The 21,404-nt window shown below is 36.2% G+C and overlaps 1 non-coding gene across 1 annotated transcript; it reads left to right on the top strand.

Moving 5' to 3' along the window:
• The first annotated feature begins 227 nt into the window (after positions 1-227).
• Positions 228-334, top strand: LOC131147371 (small nucleolar RNA R71). The gene has a single exon (XR_009134758.1). It is a non-coding gene; the product is annotated as a small nucleolar RNA R71 (small nucleolar RNA).
• The last annotated feature ends 21,070 nt before the right edge of the window (positions 335-21,404 follow it).

Raw genomic sequence — 21,404 nt, 5'->3', positions numbered from 1 at the left:
CTTTCAATTGATACTTACCACCCCCACCAATGCATTTTTGCTTTTCAGATCTATCATACACATCAGAGATATCCCAAGATTGGGCATTTTCAGCCAAGTAATCAAAATAATCAAAAGCTTCTTCAGGGCCTTTATTGAAAAACTCGCCATTGCACATTGTTTCTACAAATTGCCTCATCTTTGGTTGCAATCCCTCATAGTAAAAACTGATGACCCTCCAATTTTCATACCCATGGTGAGGACATGCATTTAAGAGATCTTTGAAACGTTCCCAACACTGATAAAATGTCTCCACATCCTTTTGGCAAAAATTCATGATTTGTCTTTTCAGCATTAGTTCTTTGCATGGGAAAAAATTTCTTTAAAAACTCTGTTTGCATTTCTTGCCAAGTCCCAATGGATCTTGGTCTTAAGGAATTCAACCAGGTTTTTGCTTTGTCTTTTAAAGAAAATGGGAATAATTTCAATCTTATTACCTCCTCAGTGCATGTTCTATCCATGAATGTGGAACAAACTTCTTCAAACTCTTTAATATGCAAATATGGGTTTTCAGATTCAATGCCATGAAAATGAGGTAACAATGGAATCATCCCAGGTTTAAAATTAAAAGCATTTGCATTCAAAGGTAGAATAATGCAGGATGGGGTGCTAGTCCTAACAGGTTGCAAATATTCTCTGAGTGTCCTATTAGGGTTCTCCATATCGTGAGGTTCATTTTCAGCCATGATGCTACACGTGTCAGATGGTGATTCAAGTGATTCAAGTGAAACAGGTTCACTCGATGATGAGATGGATGAGTCTGTCCTGACTAGTCTAAATGTGTTATCTCTAGTCCAACCAGTCATACAAACTTAGTATAAATGCAATAAAAGCAAACAGGTCAAAGGAGAGGAAATAGAGATCACCCAGGCTGTGAAGACGTTCACAGCTCTAAAACACCTCTCTGAAATCTGAAAAACACTTTGATGACACCAATTAGTCCCCGGCAACGGCGCCAAAAACTTGACTCGTTCTGAGTTTTGCTTCCAAGTGCAGAAGTGTCAAGTTGTATCAAGGATGAGTCCAAGATCGTATTCCACAGGGACCACTGAGTATCAAAGTATTTGTGAAAGTTTAGCGAAATCCTGTTGCTGTAAAATATGGGTTGAAAATATTTTTTGATCTTTTATGCTTTTGAAAACAGTAAACAAAGTGGGAGATGCTTGAGTAAACTATCAAAATGAGAATGAAATTTTATCAATTTTCCAAAAATGTAAACCTACTAACGCAATCAAATTAAACAGATTAACTGAAACAATTTACTAAATACTCGGATTACGGGTCAATGTCTGCTTGCTTCCACTGTTTACTAATTTCCTAGGCCTTACTCCTCTTCTTGTTAATCCAATCAAGGCATTAATAAGATGAAATTTTTGTCACTAAAGATCGAGTAAATTGGCCACATCCAAACGGAAGAAAATATAAACTCTCATTAAGCATCAACCGAATGTCGTGTAAATTAGTTGATGAAAATCCTAGATTAAATCAAGGTTTTGATGTGCCCAACGTCAACAACAAAACAAGAAACAAGAGCTAGCGATTTATCAACGATGCCTTCAATTTTCGCTTTTAACCAAATAAAAGTTTAACAATGATATTTTAGGGAAACTAATAAACCATGAAACGCAAACGACATCGACCCACAACCCGAGTTACCGAACTTAGCTACTCATGTTTGCAATAAAAAAAATGGAAATCCTACGTCTAATCAAGTAAGTATCAGAATTCACGCTAACTAAAGACACTAACTTTGAACACGAAATTAAACCACGCACCAATAAAAACTCAATGAAACACATACGTAGACAATAAAAACCGAACCTTAAACAAAAATTACTAATAAAAATAATTAATTTAAAACGAATAAAATTCACTGCTAATATTACTCAAGAATTCAAATAAATAATTGAAATACAATAACATTCAAAATCAATTTTTTTTTCAATTAACTTCACTAAATAAAAACATTGATCATAACCACTTTAATAATAAAAGAAGACATAAAAGAAAAAAACAAAGGGAGAGAGATATAGAGAAGGAAAAGAGAAAAAAAATAGAGGGAGGACTCACAGCTGGCCGTTTGTAACTCTGTGGACAGCCGTGGAGTCTGCCGCTGGAGATGCTGGTACGAAGTGGACAACCGTGGAGTCTGCTGCCGCTGGATATGCTGGTATGAAGTGAACAGCCGTGCAGGAGGGACTTTGGGCTTGCAGAGGAGCTGGGCAGGGGGTGTGCTCGGCTGGCAGTGATGAAGTTGCAGAGGGGGCTGCGGGTAGGAGTTGCAGCAGAGGGAGCCCAAGGAGTTTCAGCGCTACTGTGCTCTGCTGTGTACCTGCTGGAGAGGAGGCCAAAGGGACGGGAAAGGATAAAATAGGGGAAAGAGAAGAATGGTGCCGGGGGGGGGGGGGGTCGTGGCTGCTGGCTCACGGCTGGTTGGCTGGAAAAAAAAACATGAAGAAAGGTTGGGGAGAAGAGGGGGAGAGCAAGACAAGAAAAAAAAACTAAAATAATAGAAGAAGAAGAAGATGAAGAGGAATGAAGAGGATGAAGCCCCCTGCCTGCTGCGCTTGGGTTCCTTTTAAAAGAGATTTGTAGTGCCCTGCCCAGATTAGCCAACCCGACCCGGCCATGCATGGCCGGGTCTCATCAAATTCCCTTTCATATATATATATATATTTTATTTTTTTCATTTTATTTTCTATCTGTTCATCGCAAATTCTGCTCTTCTGGGGCCTGTATCTCATAAAACTCAAAACACGAAAGTTGTAGATGATCCTTTCCTCTTTCTCCAAAAATTTGAATCGTCTCAATCGGAGCTCGGACGAAAAGTTATGCATGAAATACGAACAGGTGTCGGTTTTGGTTCCCGGGAATTTTCCTGCGACAAAAAATTACCAAAAATTCATAAATTGTGCAATGAAACTCAAGAATACTAAATTCGACACTTTATTAAAATATTAGACATAATTGGACATTTTAATTAAAAATATAAGCCGTAAAGCCCGGGTTAAGACGCCCAATTACGCAGTTTTGACCCGTAATCAAATATACACAATTTAAATGCAATGCTGAAAATAAAGAGTGAAAGGAAAAGAGAGGACAAACGCAGTTTTACGAGGTTCAGCCGACTTGGCCTATGTCCTCGCCTTAAGCAACCACTCAAGGATTCACTAAAACCCTGCTCCTTAAAGTAGGATGGAGCTTCCCTTACAATTCGCTGCTTACAAGAGGTACAACTTCCTCCTACTCCGCTGCTTACAAGAGATACAACTCTCTCCTCACACACCGAACCGTGTATACAATAGAATTTGGAAAACAACACTCAAAACAATGCTTCTAACAAAAGCTTGTGAGTACAATTCAATTTCCTAGCACATTAACATATGATATAACTTGAAGCTCATGAATGTATGAAAAACAATACAATCGTTTTATGTATGATATGCTTCAACACACAAATCCCTATTTAACCACAACTTCCAAGTAAAGAAATATTTGAAAAGCCTTGGAGTCAACTAGGGTTCTTGATTCACTTTGTTAAGGTGCACAATTATGTTTGATGTGAGCTAGTTAACAAAAAAAAAAATTTGTCTTGAATACAAACTCAATCAAAATCACAAAGTTTTAGTTGATGTATTCAATCACAATTTGAGTATATTAATTTTCAGAAAATATCCTTCAATTAATTGTATGGTTATATGTACCAAGGATATTTAATCAAGATTTAATATATCTAAAAATATAAAACTTTTGGAAAACACACACTTACATCAAATAATGATCTTGTTTAAAATAGCTATGTATATGTATAAATACTTTCAAGACCACCTTTTTAATCAAACTAGGTTTTTCAATAATAAGCTCTTTGAAAAATATATGTATATATGCTCTTGAATCAAAATTCAATAAACCAAGTTAAATAACCTTTCTCAAGTAATGATCTCTTCAAATATTAATTCTTATACGAATAAGCACACTCAAGATCAAAACTTTTCCAATGTTAGTAAAAAACAAGCAATGAGATGAGATGAAAAGTTCGTAAGACTAATAACTTGAAAAATCACACCTCAATACTAGATTAAAGTACAGTACAGTAGAGTAAACAAGTTCCCTTTGAGAATCTGAGTTGATTTGCCCAAGCTTAAAGAATAGAGATTGAAGTGTAGGCAATCGTATAGCATTAGGAGTAGATTTTCAACGTTCTTGCAACAAGGTGTGTTCTTTTCTTTCTTGTGTGTCTAACCACTTTTCTAGGGTTTAGATATTCAGAATATATATTATATTACCCTTACGATTGATCTCAGCCATTGGATCAATAAAATAGCTTGCAAGTATTTTTAATAAAAATATGAATTTTAAGTTTCCCGCAGGTTCAGGCAACCGAAGTGGGGTTCAGGCTCCTGAAGTGGCAACTTCAGGCGCTTGAGGTTCTAGGATCTGGCGACCAAAGTACCTCTGCCAGGTTCTGTCTTTCCTATTTAATTTTTCAGGCCACCGAACGTAATCTTCAAGCTATCGAAGAAATTCTTCAAGCACTTGAGGTTGAGTTCAGGCTATCGAAGTCCCCTTTTTCTCAAATTTTCTTTTCTAATTTAAAATTCTGTTTTGCTCCTTTTCTTAGGTCTTTTATAAAACATATTTTTCATGATTTTAAGAACATTTTTAAGTCCATGAGAGTTTCCTAATGATGTACATGAAATGCATGAATCCTAAAATCATTCTAAGTTATATTGAGCCTCAAATTAAATCATACGAAAATGCAAGTACATGAGTTCTAAAAACCCATTTCCAAAATATTCTTGAACTTTTTCGCTTGCATCTTCGTTCTCATTATCTTTGAGTTCCATGGTGCTTTCTAAAATGTATCAGCTTTACTTTATGGCTTCCATGACTCGTTTTCTTTCCTTGCATGCTTAGTGTAAGTCCTATTCACAAACTCAATGCATAGATCAAATATCAAGTGATTTGTCATTATCAAAACAGGATTGGACTCGTAGAGTCAACAATTTTGTTTGCCTTCTTAAAAAGCATATAAAAATGTCAGTCGCCTGATGACGATTCATCAGTCACCTGTCCTACTTTCAATTTAAGTGATTCTTCAAATTTTGATTTCAAAACTTTACTTGGATCTTGGAAAAACATAATACTTTAAAAACATTTTCCATGATTTTGAAATAAGGTATCCAAGTCACTTAAACTTTCCTAAGAGCTTTAAACATCCATATTGAAATAGTGAAGTACTTACATGAGAATTTTTAAAGACTATAACTTTCTAATCGCTAAGCCTTCATGCATTTGCTTCCATTCTTTGTGTCTATCTTGACTTTTTTCTTCAATAGACTCTAACTTCATCAGATATTTAATCTTTAAGTCCAAATTTTTAATAACACTCATTAAACACTTGAGATCTTGATCCTTTTATCAAAACATGTTAGCCTTGAAACTTCACATAACCAAATATGTTAAGTATCCTTGATTTGTTATCATCAAAATAAGATTTGAAGTCTTGTTAGGTCAACACATCTAGGCATTCCTTTGAATAGAGATACATATATTAAGAGGGTAGAGTGAGGAATATTGGGATTTCGAAGTAAGAGAAAGGCTGACTGAGCCCTTCTTGAGATAACTAAGGGTTCTGACTGCTAGAAGGCTAAAGAACCAAGGATAGGTCACAACCCAAAAGGCTTTCTAGACCAAGGGATATAAGCATGAGGTAGAAGCATAAAGGAGACTAAGACCAAACGAGAGCAACCCAAAGTTAGAAATTTTGAACAAAAAGACCAGAGGAGTAGAAGGCTTGAGGTTAGTATCGGTTTCATATCTATGTGTATCCTTGATTTCATGGCATGCCTTCCTTAAGTACTAAAATATCATGCTTTCGTTGACTTTGCAAGTCTGTCCATCTGTGACACACAGACGCTAGGACCCAAGTCCCATTTTGACCCGGGTCAACTAGCCAATGAATCTAAAATCGATGAGGCTTGGAACCACTTTCAAGCCCCAATCCAAGAACAAGTTTTAAAAAGCCCAGTACCCCAAAACATGTTTGTATTTAAAAACCCCATAAGCCCACTATTAATAAAAAATCCCATAAGCCCCCTTTTTTTTTTTAAAGCTCAAGCCCACTATTTTAAAAACCTCAGAAGCCCACCGTTTTAAAATCTTAAGAAAATTAATTTAAAAAAGTACCCCCAAAACCTGTTTTATTAAAAAAGGGGGCCAAGGCCTATACATGGTTCAAACCCCAACCCAAACCATCCCAACTTAACCTACCCAGCATAACCAAACCATCCCAGCATAACCTACCCAGCCTAACCCAACTGTCCTATCCAAAACCATCCTAACTTAACCTACGTAGCCTAACCCAACCATCCCAACTTAACCAACCAAATCCTAATTTAACCTAACCAACCCTAAACCATGAAACCAAACCTACCCTAAACCTGACCCAACCCTAGTTTAGCCCGAGAGCCTATTTGGCTCCCAAGAAAACATCCAAGAAACCAGAGAAATTCAAAGAGAACATATAATGAAACATAGTATCAAAAACCAAAAGGGGGGTGAGTAGCACTTCTTTGTCTCTCGGTAACGATGCCATCTCCACTCCAATTTCTATCTCCCACCTGAAAAAATAAAACTAAAAAGATCAAAGAACTGAGAAGAGTGATATGATAGAATTAAAAGAAAAGGAGAGATAGATAAAAGGGAACATAGAGAGAACTAAGAGAACTGAGAGGGATACAAAGAACTAAGAAGAGAGAACGGAGAAAACTGAGAGGGATACTAATATAAAAGAGAAGAGAGATCCAAGAGAATTGAGAAAGAGTACAGAAAGGCCAAAAAGAAGCTGTGAGAAAGAGAATATAGAGAGATCCGAAAAGAGCTTAGATAGCGAGAGAGTATAGAGAGATCAAATAGAGAGATAGATCTAAGAGATGCAGAGAGAAGGACAAAAAGAGACGAGAAATAGAGAAGGGAGAAAGAGATTTTGCATAGAAAAAGAGACAAAGGAAATGGGAAAAGTATGAAAATGGGTTTTTATGCCTGGGGCTTTGTGGGACAAATGTGTTAGCTTTACCGTGATCCCAAGATGGGAGATGAATTGGTATTTTTAAAATCTATCCCCTAGGTGTTCCTCCTAACAGCAATATGTTCACAACCCTGTGGTCAATCTAGTGCAAGTAATGTTAGACGTTAAATAAATCAGTTTAATAAATTACACAGGCACTAGAAAAAGTAAAGAACAAGGTGACACACAGATATGTTATCGAGGTTCGGCCAACTACCTACGTCCCCACCTTAGCTAACCAACACAAGGATTATCACAATAACTTGCTCACTTAAACGGGTGGAGCAGCACCTATACAAACCAGGTCAAATTAACACGGGGCTGACCTCAACCTTAACCAGGTCAATTAGCACAGGGTTGACCTCAACCTTTACACCAATCCTTACCAGGCTGGATTACCGCCCCCTCAGGCCACGCCTGGAATCTCTCAGATATACAATCAAAAGGTACAATATAGGGGTGCTTTCATGTAAAGCAAATTTGTACCACAAATGCGCACAATAACAAACACCATAGATGATTTAAAATGTAAGCGCAATAAGGTCTAAATATTTCAACTCTCAAATATGTTTTCTATCAGTGTAATGCGTACGTGAGAGTATCATAACAATTTGTGTATTTCAAAATGTTTCAATCAAATGTGTTCACACAGAATACCAAGCAAGCCTCAAGAATATCAATCAGTAGAATATCTCAATCACATGAATATGTATATGCTTGGATTGCAAAATAGATAATCTTTGTATTCGGCAAATGATATATATACTTGAATAAATATTACCACAAAGATGAATGTAACACACACAAATATCTTTTCACAAATAGTTCAATAAAGGTTCCCCAAGATATTTAAGTAAGTTTGAAAGTATTTTTGCAAGCCAAAAACCAATACAAACTTCCTAAGATGTTGCAATGAGAATGCAACACTCGGAAGTTCAACACAAGTCTTCTTAGGATAGGCTTATCAGAAAAGCCTCCTAAGAATACTTAGGTTATGCTGTCGTGAAAAAATTGATTCACACACTCACGAAATAAGAGAGCAAACCTCTAACCAATAACACTCAAATACACTTACAAATGATACTAAGATGAAGTAGGTAAGTTTGATGGGATTTGGAGATAGTATGAGCAATAGGAAGTATTTAGCTTAAGAGAGAAATTTGTTTTTCGTTTTTGCTAATCAATCATTTATTCTCCCAAATGAAAGAGTATATATAGACATACCAAAATATTTGACCGTTGGGGACCTATTAGAGATTGTTAGAAAAGATTAATAACATTTAAAGCATTTTAACCCTGTTTAAGAATTTTAATTGCGATAAAAAATTAGGGCAACCCAAGAGGTCCGATCGACCAAAAATGTTTCGGTCGACCAGGACTCAAGTGGTTTGGTTGACCAGGAGGTTTTTGAACTGAGGGCTCGGTTGACCGAGAGAGAGCGATTTCTCAATTTTTGAGGTTCGATCAACCAGACCATTTTGAACTGGCTGATTCGGTCAACCAGACCGCTGGGATTTCTCCCGAGGACCCTCCAGTCGACCAGGTAGTTGGAGAACAAAAGTGCTCGGTTGACCAGATGGTTAAAATGTTGACCAGGGAGGGTTTCAGTCGACCAAGTCTCTTTGAATAACCTGGTTCGATCGACCAGGTGGTCAAACTTTTGACTCAGGGAGGATTCGGTCGGCCATACCAAAATGAACTAATGGTCAACCGAAAGTGCACTATGTGTGCATTTCGGTCCAATCTGGTGTCTATCAAACAAATGTGTAAATGTGTGTGTCCTAGGGTCACTTAAGGTCCAATTTGAAGACACCGAAAAAGTCCGATGTCGGTCGACCATTTTAAGTTCGCATTTGGTTTGAGCTTACAAAATAAACTATGCGTGTGATGTGTGTGCTTATTACAAACTGAATAACCTAATTACTATTATAGACAAATTTCACTACAAAAATATTACAATCAAGAGTATGAATTTGTCTTCAAACTTTGAGCTTTCACGTGCCATTAATGATCTGCTAATATGGACCTGTACATGAACTAGATAATCATTAAATACAGGAGTATTTGTCATTATCAAAACCGGGCATGACCTATAAGGTCAACAAAATGTCACCACACGAGTAATGACACATGGGACAATCCTAGCCATATATATTTAGGGCGACGTGGGGCAATTCAAGCTGTCCAATATGTATTTTCTTTGGATGGTCAAATTGATTCCACATCAGCGATCCTTATCAAACTCGAAGGACCAAAGAGCAAGAAACGTGGAACGTAACATCACCCTACTACAGTAAATTCAAAAAAAAAAAAAAGGAAAAATAATAGGCCGCCACGTGTTCCTATCACGGGTGTACACGTGACCCACCAAGTCCAACCAGGTCAAACAAGTCCCGACCTGTTGAACTAGTATAATTTTTTTCTTCTGAACCATTTTATTTTACTTTATTTTTAAATTATTATTTTTATTGGATTTTTATTTTTAAAAATTGGAACAAATTAGATAAAAATAGGGAAGTATTGGTAAAAATCAAGAAAAATAGTTTGGAAGTCAAAAAGATAGGAAAAAATATATATTTTTAAGCTGTTTTGAGAGGAAATAAATGAGAAAAAGTCTTTAAAAATCCTGAAAAATTGTACAAATTTTTTAAAAAATTCTTATAAATTTTTATAAATTTAGGAAAATTTGGGGATATTTCTAAAGTGTCTTTTGCTTAATATTGAATGGTTTTTCCCAATTTTTTTCTAGGTGCGCCCCTATGATTTAAAAAAAAAATATGGCAAAGGGGCATTCAAACCTCACTTGTATTAGCTTTGAGGAGGGTTTATCTAATTAGATCGCCTCGTTTGGAGGTCTTATTAGAGATTCCTAAATCGCACCTTAATGTCCATTCCTCTTTCAAACTTTTTCTTATTTATTTGTTTTACTTTTAATGGACTGAATTAGTAACTATCAAATTAAATTTATGGATAATTCATAATTAATTAGGTACCATTTGTAGAACGGGTACATAGGGGTGTTGATTTTTTCCCCTCGTATAACTGAACTCCCGATCCAAACTCTGGTAAAAGCAGACCAAGACTACTAGTTCCTTGGCCCATGATTAGTGTTAGCTTTACTGTAATCCTATGAGGGGGTAAATTGGTATTTTAAAAAATTTTAGCCCCTAGGTCAACCCATTAACAATAGTACTAAACAAGCATAAGGTTAATCTAGTGTGTATAAGATAAATCAATATAAATATTCAGTGGAAATTAAACTACACTAGTGACTTAACTAAGCATGCACGATTAAGTAGTAAATATAGACAACACCAAAAATGTTATCGAGATTCGACAGACTGCCTACATCCCCGCCTTACCTCACTAGCATAAGGATTACACTATATGCTCACTTAACGGGTGGAGCGGCGGCTAAATACAACCAGGTCAATTAGCACATAGTTGACCTCAACCTTTACATACAATCCTTCCGGGCTAGATTACCGCCCCTCAGGTCATGCTTGGAATACAACATATTTCACAATACAAGGTGTGTACAAATATAATATTTCTCAATCAAGCAGATATGTACCAGTAATAATCAAAACACATCAAACATGTAAGAACAATAAGCTCAATTGTGTGAATGTGTGCTATCAACACTCAGTATAATGTGTATGCTCAAATATGCACAAGAGTGTTCAACAAGCCTATCTTTGAAACTCTGTATAAAAAATCTCAATTTGAAGTTAGGGTTACAAAGATGCAAGCAAGAATAACCAAATAATCTCAAAAATGTTTTCTCAATATACATAGCACAAGAGATGTTTGAATGTGAGCTTGTAAAAAATAATTTTGCACACACAACAACTATAGGCTAAGGTATCTTGCAATATTGAAGCAAAAGCCCACAAGCCACAAAGTTCTCCACACACCGAATTTATTAAATTAAATCCGTGGAGAACTTTAGTTCAAAAACTCAATCAACAAAATCAATCAATAAGAAATAAAATAAGAGTGTTTGAGTAATATTGGATTGAGTATAGACACTCTAGGCACTCTCACAAAGATTGGTTAATCAAGAAATTTGTAGTAAGTGAGTGTATGGAAGTAGTATGTAAAAATAGGCTTGGGAAATTTGAGAGAATATTTTTCTTAATCACAATGTTAATCACCCCTAATTTTGACAAATAAAATAATATATATAGAGAAGGGGCAAAATATGACAGTTGGAGACTCAAAGGGAATTCTTAAATTTGTTTTAAAAGAGTTTAAAGAAATGACCCCCCTTTTACCCCTAATTACCTACGATAATTATTTTCCAACAAGAGAGTTTCGAGTGGCTAAATCGAGGTTTGGTTGCCTGAAGAGACACATGATAAAAGTAGGTTTTTGAAGTTCGGGTGCTTGTGAAAGAGGATAGTTTGCTGAACCTAGGCAATTCTCCAAAAGACCGCGGTTTAGTCACCCGGTATCAAGTTTGGTAGCCTAAACTTGAACATTCGGTAGCCCGAGGCAGATTTGAACGTGATGTTCGGGCTGCCGAGTTGGTGGGAAAAGTCACAATCAATGGTTTGATCACCCGTGGACGCTATGGTCAAAATGGTTCGGTCGCCCGAAGCCATGTTGTTAGCTTTACCATGATCCCAAAAGGGGGGGGGGGTGAATTGGTATTTGTAAAATTTAATCCCTAGGTCAATCTCCTAACATCAGTATATTCACAACCCTATGGTAAATCTAGTGCAAGTAAAATAAATGTATACCAGCATGTAAATAAAGCAATTTAATCAATCGCACAAGCACTAGAAAGCAGTAAAGAAAGAGTGACACACAGAGATGTTATCAAGGTTCGGTCAATTGCCTACGTGCCCGCCTTGGCGAACAAGCACAAGGATTACCACAATAACTTGCTCACTTAAACGAGTGGAGCGGTACCTATACAAGCCTAGTCAATTAGCATAAGGCTGACCTCAACCTTTTACAACAATCCTTACAGGGCTAGATTACCACTCCCTCAGGCTACACTAGAAACACTCAGATTTTACAATTAGATGGTATAATGAAATAATGCTTTCATGTAAAGCAAATTTGTACCTAGATAATAAGCTTAATCAAATGCGCATCAATAGCATGGATATAGTGTAAGCTCAGTGATCCAAGATGTATTTAACCAACAGTCAACACAGTATAGTCAATATGAAGCTCAAGAGTGTTTAAGACAATACAATCAGTATGATACTCAAGAATAATCAACACAAGCAATGACTTGGAATCAAAACAGAATATCTCAATCAACACAAAAATATTCCAAGTATACTAGATAGATAATCAAACTAGTTTCAAAATGATTTTCTTAATGAAATAAGAGCAGAGCTAGTTTGAAAGGACTATTTGCTTGTTTGAAAAACTCTTTGGACACCATAAACGAAGCTCTAGGACACTTGCAATGAAATGCAAATATCCTAAGCTTTCTAGGTTTGATCCCATACAAGATTTATAATGAGCAAATCTATGGGACAAACCTAAGTTATGCTCCCAAAGATTAAATATCAAGTAAAGCTCCTAGCAACAATCAAACAAACATGAATGAAACTCTCATAATCTCAGATTTTATCAAGAGGATGCAAGTTTGAGAGTATTAAGGCAAAAAGTGGATTTTCAAAATAGAGAGAATTTTTACTAATCACTTGTCTAATGATTACCTAATCTTGCAAATGAAAGTATATTTATAGTCAAGTGAAAAATTATAACCGTTTGGGATATAATGGGTATTATTAAAAAGGTCCCAAAAGATTAAAATCCAATTAGCACAAAACAACCCTATTTTACCGCGGTTAATTTATTTTAATCGGCTGGAGTTCGGGTGGCTGAAGCTCGATTTGGTCGCCCGAGAAGACACAGCAATAAACATGTTCTAGGATGATTCTGTCACCCATGTCTTGGTTCGGAAACCCGAATCAAAGTCAGTAGCAAAGCTACGTGATTTTGGGTGCCCAGTCCTGGGTTCGTGTGCCCGAACTCAGGTGTTCGGTTGCCCGGGGCTAAATTGAATTGAAATATTCGGTCGCCCTAGTTGGTGAGTGGTCCCTTTTGAGGCATTCGGGCGCTTGAAGAAGATGTGTACATTTATAGTTCGGTCGTCCGAGGGTTTGGTCAACTATTTGACTTTCAAAGTTCGGGTGCCCGAGGAGTTTTGTACTCCACAGGTTTGGTCGCCCGACCCCTCTTAGTTTGCTTAGATATATTTAATTTTTGCACAATTATTTCATACTCATATTTTATGCAACGTGTATGTGATTGTTGGAGCCTAGGGTCTTGCTATGGTCAAGTTGAGCTTACACTATATCTTATGTGCAAGTGATAAGCATACATCCACATGCCTAAGTTACTATTACAGACCCCCATTATTATAGACCGATATGAATTACAATATAAATTACAAAACTTCACGGTCTTCTTGTTTCTTCAAGTGTCCTCCCTTGGGATATTAACTTAAACTTACACAAGCACTTGACAAACCTCAAATATCAATATTTGTCATTATCAAAATCGGGTGTGACCAATAAGGTTTACATTCTCCCTCTTTTTGATGATAACAAATATGCCAAAATTGGGTATAGCCTAAAGAGGCTCCCCCTAACAATATGCATCATTTATTACATCCTTACCCAATTATTTTTGCCTCTCCATCTCGCCCTTTTGGAAATAGAAAAAAGGGCTATAAAAGTGAAAATTCTAGGCAATGGGTAAATATTACATTTATATATGAGAAATTTTGGAAAGATTTAGAAAAATTTCGGTAGAGTGTCGTTTGTAAATCGGACTTTCGAAAATAAATCATGTATAAGATGTAGCCTGTTTGAGGTTATATTCCCTAACAGTTTATCCACAACTAATCAAACATTTCAGAATGGTCTAATCAGTCAACTAAAAGTTCAATATAATTATGAAGTGCACAAAAGGAAGGTGGTATATCATAAGTAAAAAAAAATAATACTCATTAAGTCCAGTATGAACCTGTTATAGATATAAGATATGTGCATACAGGCAATAATTAACATTCTCAAAGTGTAGGCAAGAATACACAACAACAATAATAGCGGTTGCTTAGACTTATAAATTTTACATAGGAGCTACCCCTAAATTTATGCACGCTATGAAACATCTAGGAAGCTTCCCTGTTATGCATTAGACCTAACTCTCGTCTAATTTATATAAACCTATCTTCAGGAAGTGGTTTAGTAAGTATATCAGCCCATTGTTCATTAGTGCATACAAATTCAAGAGCCACATCTCCTTTTTGCACATGATCACAAAGAAAGTGACGTCTAATCTCAAAATGTTTAGTTCGTGAATATGAGATAGGATTTTTAGAGATATTGATTGCACTAGTATTATCACATTTAATCAATATTATTCCATAGTGCAATCCAAAATCCACAAGTTGTTGTTTCATATAGAGAGTTTGGGCACAAGAACATCCAGCCGCAATATATTCTGCTTCGTCTGTGGATAAGGCGACTGAGTTTTGTTTCTTGGAAAACCAAGAAACAATAGATTGTCCTAAGTAATGACAACTGCCACTAGTGCTTTTTCTATCAACCTTACTACCAACAAAGTCAGCATCAGTGTAACTAACAATCTCAAAGGTAATCTGCTTAAGGTACCATAAGCCTAATTCTATAGTCTTAACTAGATACCTAAGGATTCGTTTGACAGCTTTTAAGTAAGATTCCTTAAGGGCAGCCTGAAACCTAGCACACATATGTACACTAAACATAGTATCAGGCCTACTAGTAGTGAGATATAGGAGATTCCCAATTATGCCACGATACAGTTTTACGTCAACAAGGATTCCTTGCTTATCTTTATCAAGCTTAATGGAAGAGTTCATAGGTGTACCAAGAATTTTGCAATCTTCCATATTAAATTTCTTTAGCAAGTCCCTGATATATTTAGATTGGCATATGAAAGTTCCATGATTAGCTTGCTTAATTTATTGTCATAAGAAGAAACTAAGTTCACCCATCATGCTCATTTCAAACTCACTTTGCATGCATTTTGCAAACTCATTACACAACTCATCATTAGTTGCTCCAAAAATGATATCGTCCACATAAATTTGGACAAGGAGCATATCATCATTTTTGGATTTTATGAAGAGTGTAGTATCAATCTTGCCACGGTAAACCCATTTTCTAGTAGAAAACCACTAAGCCTCTCATACCAGGCTCTACGAGCTTGTTTCAATCCATACAAGGCTTTAGACAACCGGTAAACATGATCGGGATATTTATGATTTTCAAAACCGAGTGGTTGTTCTACGTATACCTCTTCATTAATGAAACCATTTAGAAAAGTGCTTTTAACATCCATTTGAACTAGTTTAAAGTTTTTAAAAGTGGCAAAGGCAAGTAGCATGCGAATGGCTTCTAACCTAGCAACAAGAGCATATGTTTCATCAAATTCAATCCCTTCCTATTGGTTATACACTTGGGAAACTATTCTAGCTTTATTCCTAGTTAGTACCTCATTCTTATCTTTCTTATTTCTATATACCCATTTAGTTCCAATGATGGTGTGCTCATTAGGCCTAGGAACTAAGGTCCACACTTTGCTTTTTTCAAATTGGTTAAGTTCCTTTTGCATGGACATCACCCAAGACTCATCCTCTATGGCTTCTTTAATATTTTTAGGTTCTTCTTGGGATAAGAAAGTGGAATGATTCACTAGATTTCTGAGGGAGGATCTTGTGGCTACACCATGGGATGGTTCACCTATGATTTGATCTATAGGGTGATTTCTAATGAATTTCCAATCTCTAAGCAACTCCTGATTTCCATTTTCATTATCTTCAAGTGATTTTTGATTTGCTTCTTGATTTTCACTTGCATTGTTATCAATAGACATTTTCTCTAAGAATTTTCTAATATCAATATCATCTTCATCATCTTTATTAGAAAATGGATTAGACTCATCAAACACAACATGAATAGATTTAATGATAGTTAAAATTCTTTTATTGAAAACCCTATATGCTTTGCTATTTAATGCATATCCTAGGAAAATACCTTCATCAGATTTAGAATCAAATTTTCCTAAGTGTTCATTATCCCTAAGAACAAAGCATTTACAACCAAACACATGAAAATAGGAAATATTGGGTTTACGGTTGTTCCACAATTCATAAGGGTTTTTATTTATTGACGGTCTAATCAACACCTTATTCATAACATAGCATGCAGTATTTATGGCCTCGGCCCAAAAATATTTAGGTAAGTTATGCTCATTCAGCATAGTTCTACCCATTTCTTGCAGTGATCTATTCTTTCTTTCTACTACACCATTTTGTTGAGGTGTCCTAGGTGTAGAAAAGTTATGTGATATGTCCTCTAAGTCACAATATTTTTCTGTGCCTTCATTTTTGAATTCAGTGCGTCTATCACTTCTTATATGAGTTATCTTATATCCTTTCTCATTTTGAATTCTTTTACAAAGCTTGGTAAATTGTTCACATGATTCATTTTTGTGTACAAGAAATAATACCCATGTGAATCTAAAAAAGTCATCAACAATTACAAAAGCATAAGATTTACCACCAAGACTTTGCACAGGATTAGGTCCAAACAAATCTAAGTGGAGCATCTCAAGTGGTCGAGTAGTAGACATGATTTCTTTTTCTTAAAACTAGATTTTTTTTGCTTACCCATTTGACATGCATCACAAATTTTATCCTTTAGAAATGACATCTTAGGCAGGCCTTCAACTAATTCTTTTCTAACAAGTTTAGACAATAAATCCATGCTAGCATGTCCTAAGCGCCTATGCCATAACCAACTAGCTTCATTTACAGCAGAAAAACATGTCACTTGTTGAGAAGCTAAGTTGTCAAGAGAAGTAGTATAAATATTTTCATGTCTATCAGCAGTAAAAAGCACTTTGTGATCTGTTTTATCTTCTACTATGCATTTATCATTCTCAAAAGATACTTTATATCATATGTCACACAATTGACTTATGCTAAGTAGATTATGCTTCAACCCATCAACCAACAAAACATTATCAATAGTAAGAGATGAGTCATTACCAACCTTACCTACCCCAATGATGCGTCCTTTTGCATTGTCACCAAATGTCACGTAGCCTCCATCATTGGGAACAATTGAAGTAAATTTTTCCTTGTCGTCAGTCATGTGTCGTGAGCACCCACTGTCTAAGTACCACCGGTCCTTGGAGGAGGACGATCTTAGGCATACCTCATCCTCGTGTGCCATCAAGCACTAATTAGCGACTTCTGAGTCCCTGTGATCTGATTCTAAGTCGCTGCTACTAAGTTTTTCCCATGAAGTCCCAGCCTTCAAGGCTTTCTTCTTTTTCTTAGCTTCTTTTTTTGGCAGTGGGCAGTCGGGTTTGATATGCTCCACCTTGTTGCAGTTATAGCACGTAGGAGCATTTGATTTTTCTTTTCTTTTGTTGTACTCTCCCTTCTCATTAGTAGACTCTCTATATTTTTTATAGGGTTTCCTGTTCTTCTTGAAAAATATGCTAAATTTTCCAGTTAGCATGGCCATTTCATCATCAGTGTCAGACTCACTACACTCACTAGATGAGTTATTAGATGCTCTCAATGCAGTTAGTTTCTTGGCCCTATTATGCTCATTAAGTCTCTCATTTATAGATAATTCATAAGTAATCAAGGAACCTATCAATTCATCTAAGGTCATGGCCTTAAGGTCTCTACCCTTAGCAATAGTCGTAGCCTTGGCTTCCCAAACAGGAGGTAAGCCTCTAAGGATTTTCCTAATCATTTCATATGTGGGATAGGTATTTCCTAATGCATGCAGTGAGTTTATGATGTGTGTGAATCTAGTGTACATGCTCTGAATGGACTCACCTACATTCATCCTAAATGCCTCATATTCACTCATCAACATATCTATCCCACTGTCCTTTATATCCCTAGTACCCTCATATGTGAGCTCTAACTTATCCCATATTTCTTTTGCAGTAGAACATGCCATAATGCTATTAAATTCATTTACATCAAGAGTACAGTATAAAATATTCATGGAAGTGGCATTAAGACTAACAATATTCATATCATCATCATCATATTCATCCTCAGTTTTAGGAACCCTAGCAGCACCCTCAATTTCGTAGGGACATAGTTTCTCTTAGAGACAATCCTCCACACCTTCCAATCAATATTCTGAAGGTAGATGCGCATCCTCTATTTCCAGAAGGTGTAGTTAACACCACTGAAAACAGGATGTCGTGTGGAAGATGGTTCCTCAGGGAAAGGGATCACGGAGCTATGAGCCATAAGTAATCTTTTTGCAATATAACAGTTTGTCTATGCAACCTAGGCTCTGATACCAATTGTTAGCTTTATCGTGATCCTAAGAGGGGGCGTGAGTTGATATTTGTAAAGTTTAATCCCTAGGTCAATCTCCTAACACCAGTATATTCACAACCCTATGGTCAATCTAGTGCAAGTAAAGTAAATGTATACCAGAATGTAAATAAAGCAATTTAATCGATCGAACAAGCACCATAAAGTAGTAAAGAAAGAGTGACACACAGAGATGTTATTAAGGTTCGGCCAATTGCCTACGTCCCTGCCTTGGCTAACAAACCCGAGGATTACCAAAATACCTTGCTTACTTAAATGAGTGGAGTGGCACCTATACAAGCCAGGTCAATTAGCACAGTGCTGACCTCAACCTTTTACAACAATCCTTACATAGCTAACTTACCACCCCCTCACGCTACGCTTAGAAACACTCAGATTTTACGAACAGATGGAACAATGAAATAATTCTTTCACGTAAAGCGGATTTGTACCCAGATAATAAGCTTAATCAAATGCATATTAATAGCATGGATATAGTTTAAGCTCAGTGATCCAAGATGTATTCTACCAACACTCAACACAGTATAGTCAATATGAAGTTCATGAGTGTTTGACGCAATACAATCAGTATGATACTCAAGAATAATCAACATAAGCAATGACTTGGAATCAAAACAGAATATCTCAATCAAAACAAAAATATTCCAAGTATACTAGATAGATAATCAAATTAGTTTCAAAATGATTTTCTTTAATGAAATAAGAGCAGAGCTAGTTTGAAAGGATTATTTGCTTGTTTGAAAAATTCTTTGCACACCATATATGAAGCTCTAGGAAACTTGCAATGAAATGCAAATATCCTAAGCTTTCTAGGTTTGATCCCACACATGATTTATAATGAGCAAATCTACGGGACAAACCTAAGCTATGCTCCCAAAAATTAAATATCAAGTAAACACATCAAAGGGAGTATTAGCTCCAAGCAAAAATCAAACAAACACGAATGAAACTCTCACAATATCGGATTTTATCAAGAGGATGCAAGTTTGAGAGTATTAGGGCAAAAAGTGGATTTTCAAAATAGAGAGAATTTTTACTAATCACTTGTCTAATGATTACCTAATCTTGCAAAGGAAAGTATATTTATAGCCAGGTGTTTGGGATATAATGGGTATTATTAAAAAGGTTCCAAAAGATTAAAATCCAATTAGCACAAAATAACCCTGCTTTATAGCGGTTAATTTAGTTTAACTGGTTGGAGTTCGGGTGGCTAAACCTCGATTTGGTCGCTCGAGAAAACACCGTAATAAACGTGTTTTAGGCTAATTCGATCACCCGTGTCTTGGTTCAGCAGTCCGAATCAAAGTCAGTAGCTAAGCTACATGATTTCGAGTGCCCGGTCCTAGGTTCGGGTGCCCGAACTTAGGTGTTCAGTCGCCCGGGGCTGATTTGAACTGAAATATTCGGCTGCCCTAGTTGGTGAGTTTTCCCTTTTGAGGCATTTGGGCACCTGAAGAAGATGTGTACATTTATAGTTCGGTCGCCCAAGGGTTTGGTCAACTTTTTGACTTTCAAAGTTCAGGTACCCGAGGAGTTTTGTACTTCACAGGTTCGGTTGCCCGACCCCTCTTAGTTTGCTTAAATATATTCAATTTTAGCACAATTATTTCACTCTCACATTTTATGCAATGTGCGTGTGATTGTTGGAGCCTGGGTCTTGCTATGGTCAAGTGGAACTTACATTATATCTTATGTGCATGATGTGCAAGTGATAAGCATACATCCACATGCCTAAGTTACTATTACAGACCCTCATTATTACAGACTGATATGAATTACAATACAAATTACAAAACTTCACAGTCTTCTTGTTTCTTCAAGTGTCCTCCCTTGGGATAATAATTTAAACCTACACAAGCACTTGACAAACATCAAATATCAATATTTGTCATTATCAAAACCGAGTGCAACCTACAAGGTCAACATATGTCAACCTTCCGACTGGTCAAGGCTTCGGTCGCCCGAGGTTTTTTGAACAATGCGGGTTTGGTTGCGCAAAACCTCACAAATTTTTCCTATAAGTCCAGTTTTACTTCAATGAATTCCCCTGATAATATATGTAATATTGGGGACTATCTTATGTGTTTGTGTAGGGACCTAAGGTATTTTTAAGGTTTTTTTTAGCTTACTTGTCCCTATATGCATATGCCATGCAATTATTATTACATACGTTCGAATAAATGCTTATTACAGTCCCAAATGAATAAAAATAAGGTCTTCATTTTCCTTTGGGTCTCCGAGTGCCATAATATGATGTAGTCAATGTAAACCTACACATCAACTCGGCAAAAATTAAATACCAGAGTATTTGTCATTATCAAAACCGGGTATGACCTATAAGGTCAACATTCTTCCCCTTTTTGATTATGAAAAATACACCACGCAAAAGTGGGTACAACCTTGAAAGGCTCCCCCTAGCATTATGCATAATGTTAAAGATTTAATAGTGCAAACATTTTTCATTTCAAATACCCAATTTTGCCTCCTCTCCCCCTTTTGGCAACAATAAAAACGACTAGGATATACATAAAGTCATAGGCATTGAGTATGATTCATTTAAATACATGATAGATGTGGGAAAGTTTTTTGAAATTTCGACAGCATGCCGTTTGAAAATAGAATATTTTTCCAAAAAAAATTGTATAGAAATGACCTGATTTGAGTTTTAAATTAACAGTTTATCCACAACTACTTAACTCAAACAGTCTAATATGATCAAGGCATAAAACATAAATGTAAATATCAACATGCAAAAGATATGATAGTTATGCATTTCAAACCACAGACAGATTCATAAGATCTAAGCCAATGATATATTTAAAGTTATACCAATTATTAGACTTAAAATTGTTAGAAAGCTCCCCCTAAATTTGTGCAATCTATCAAATATCTATGAGGCAT

Source organism: Malania oleifera, chromosome 1 (genome assembly GCF_029873635.1).
Source record: "Malania oleifera isolate guangnan ecotype guangnan chromosome 1, ASM2987363v1, whole genome shotgun sequence".
NCBI lineage: Eukaryota > Viridiplantae > Streptophyta > Magnoliopsida > Santalales > Ximeniaceae > Malania > Malania oleifera.
This window is presented reverse-complemented; position numbering and strand designations above follow the sequence as displayed.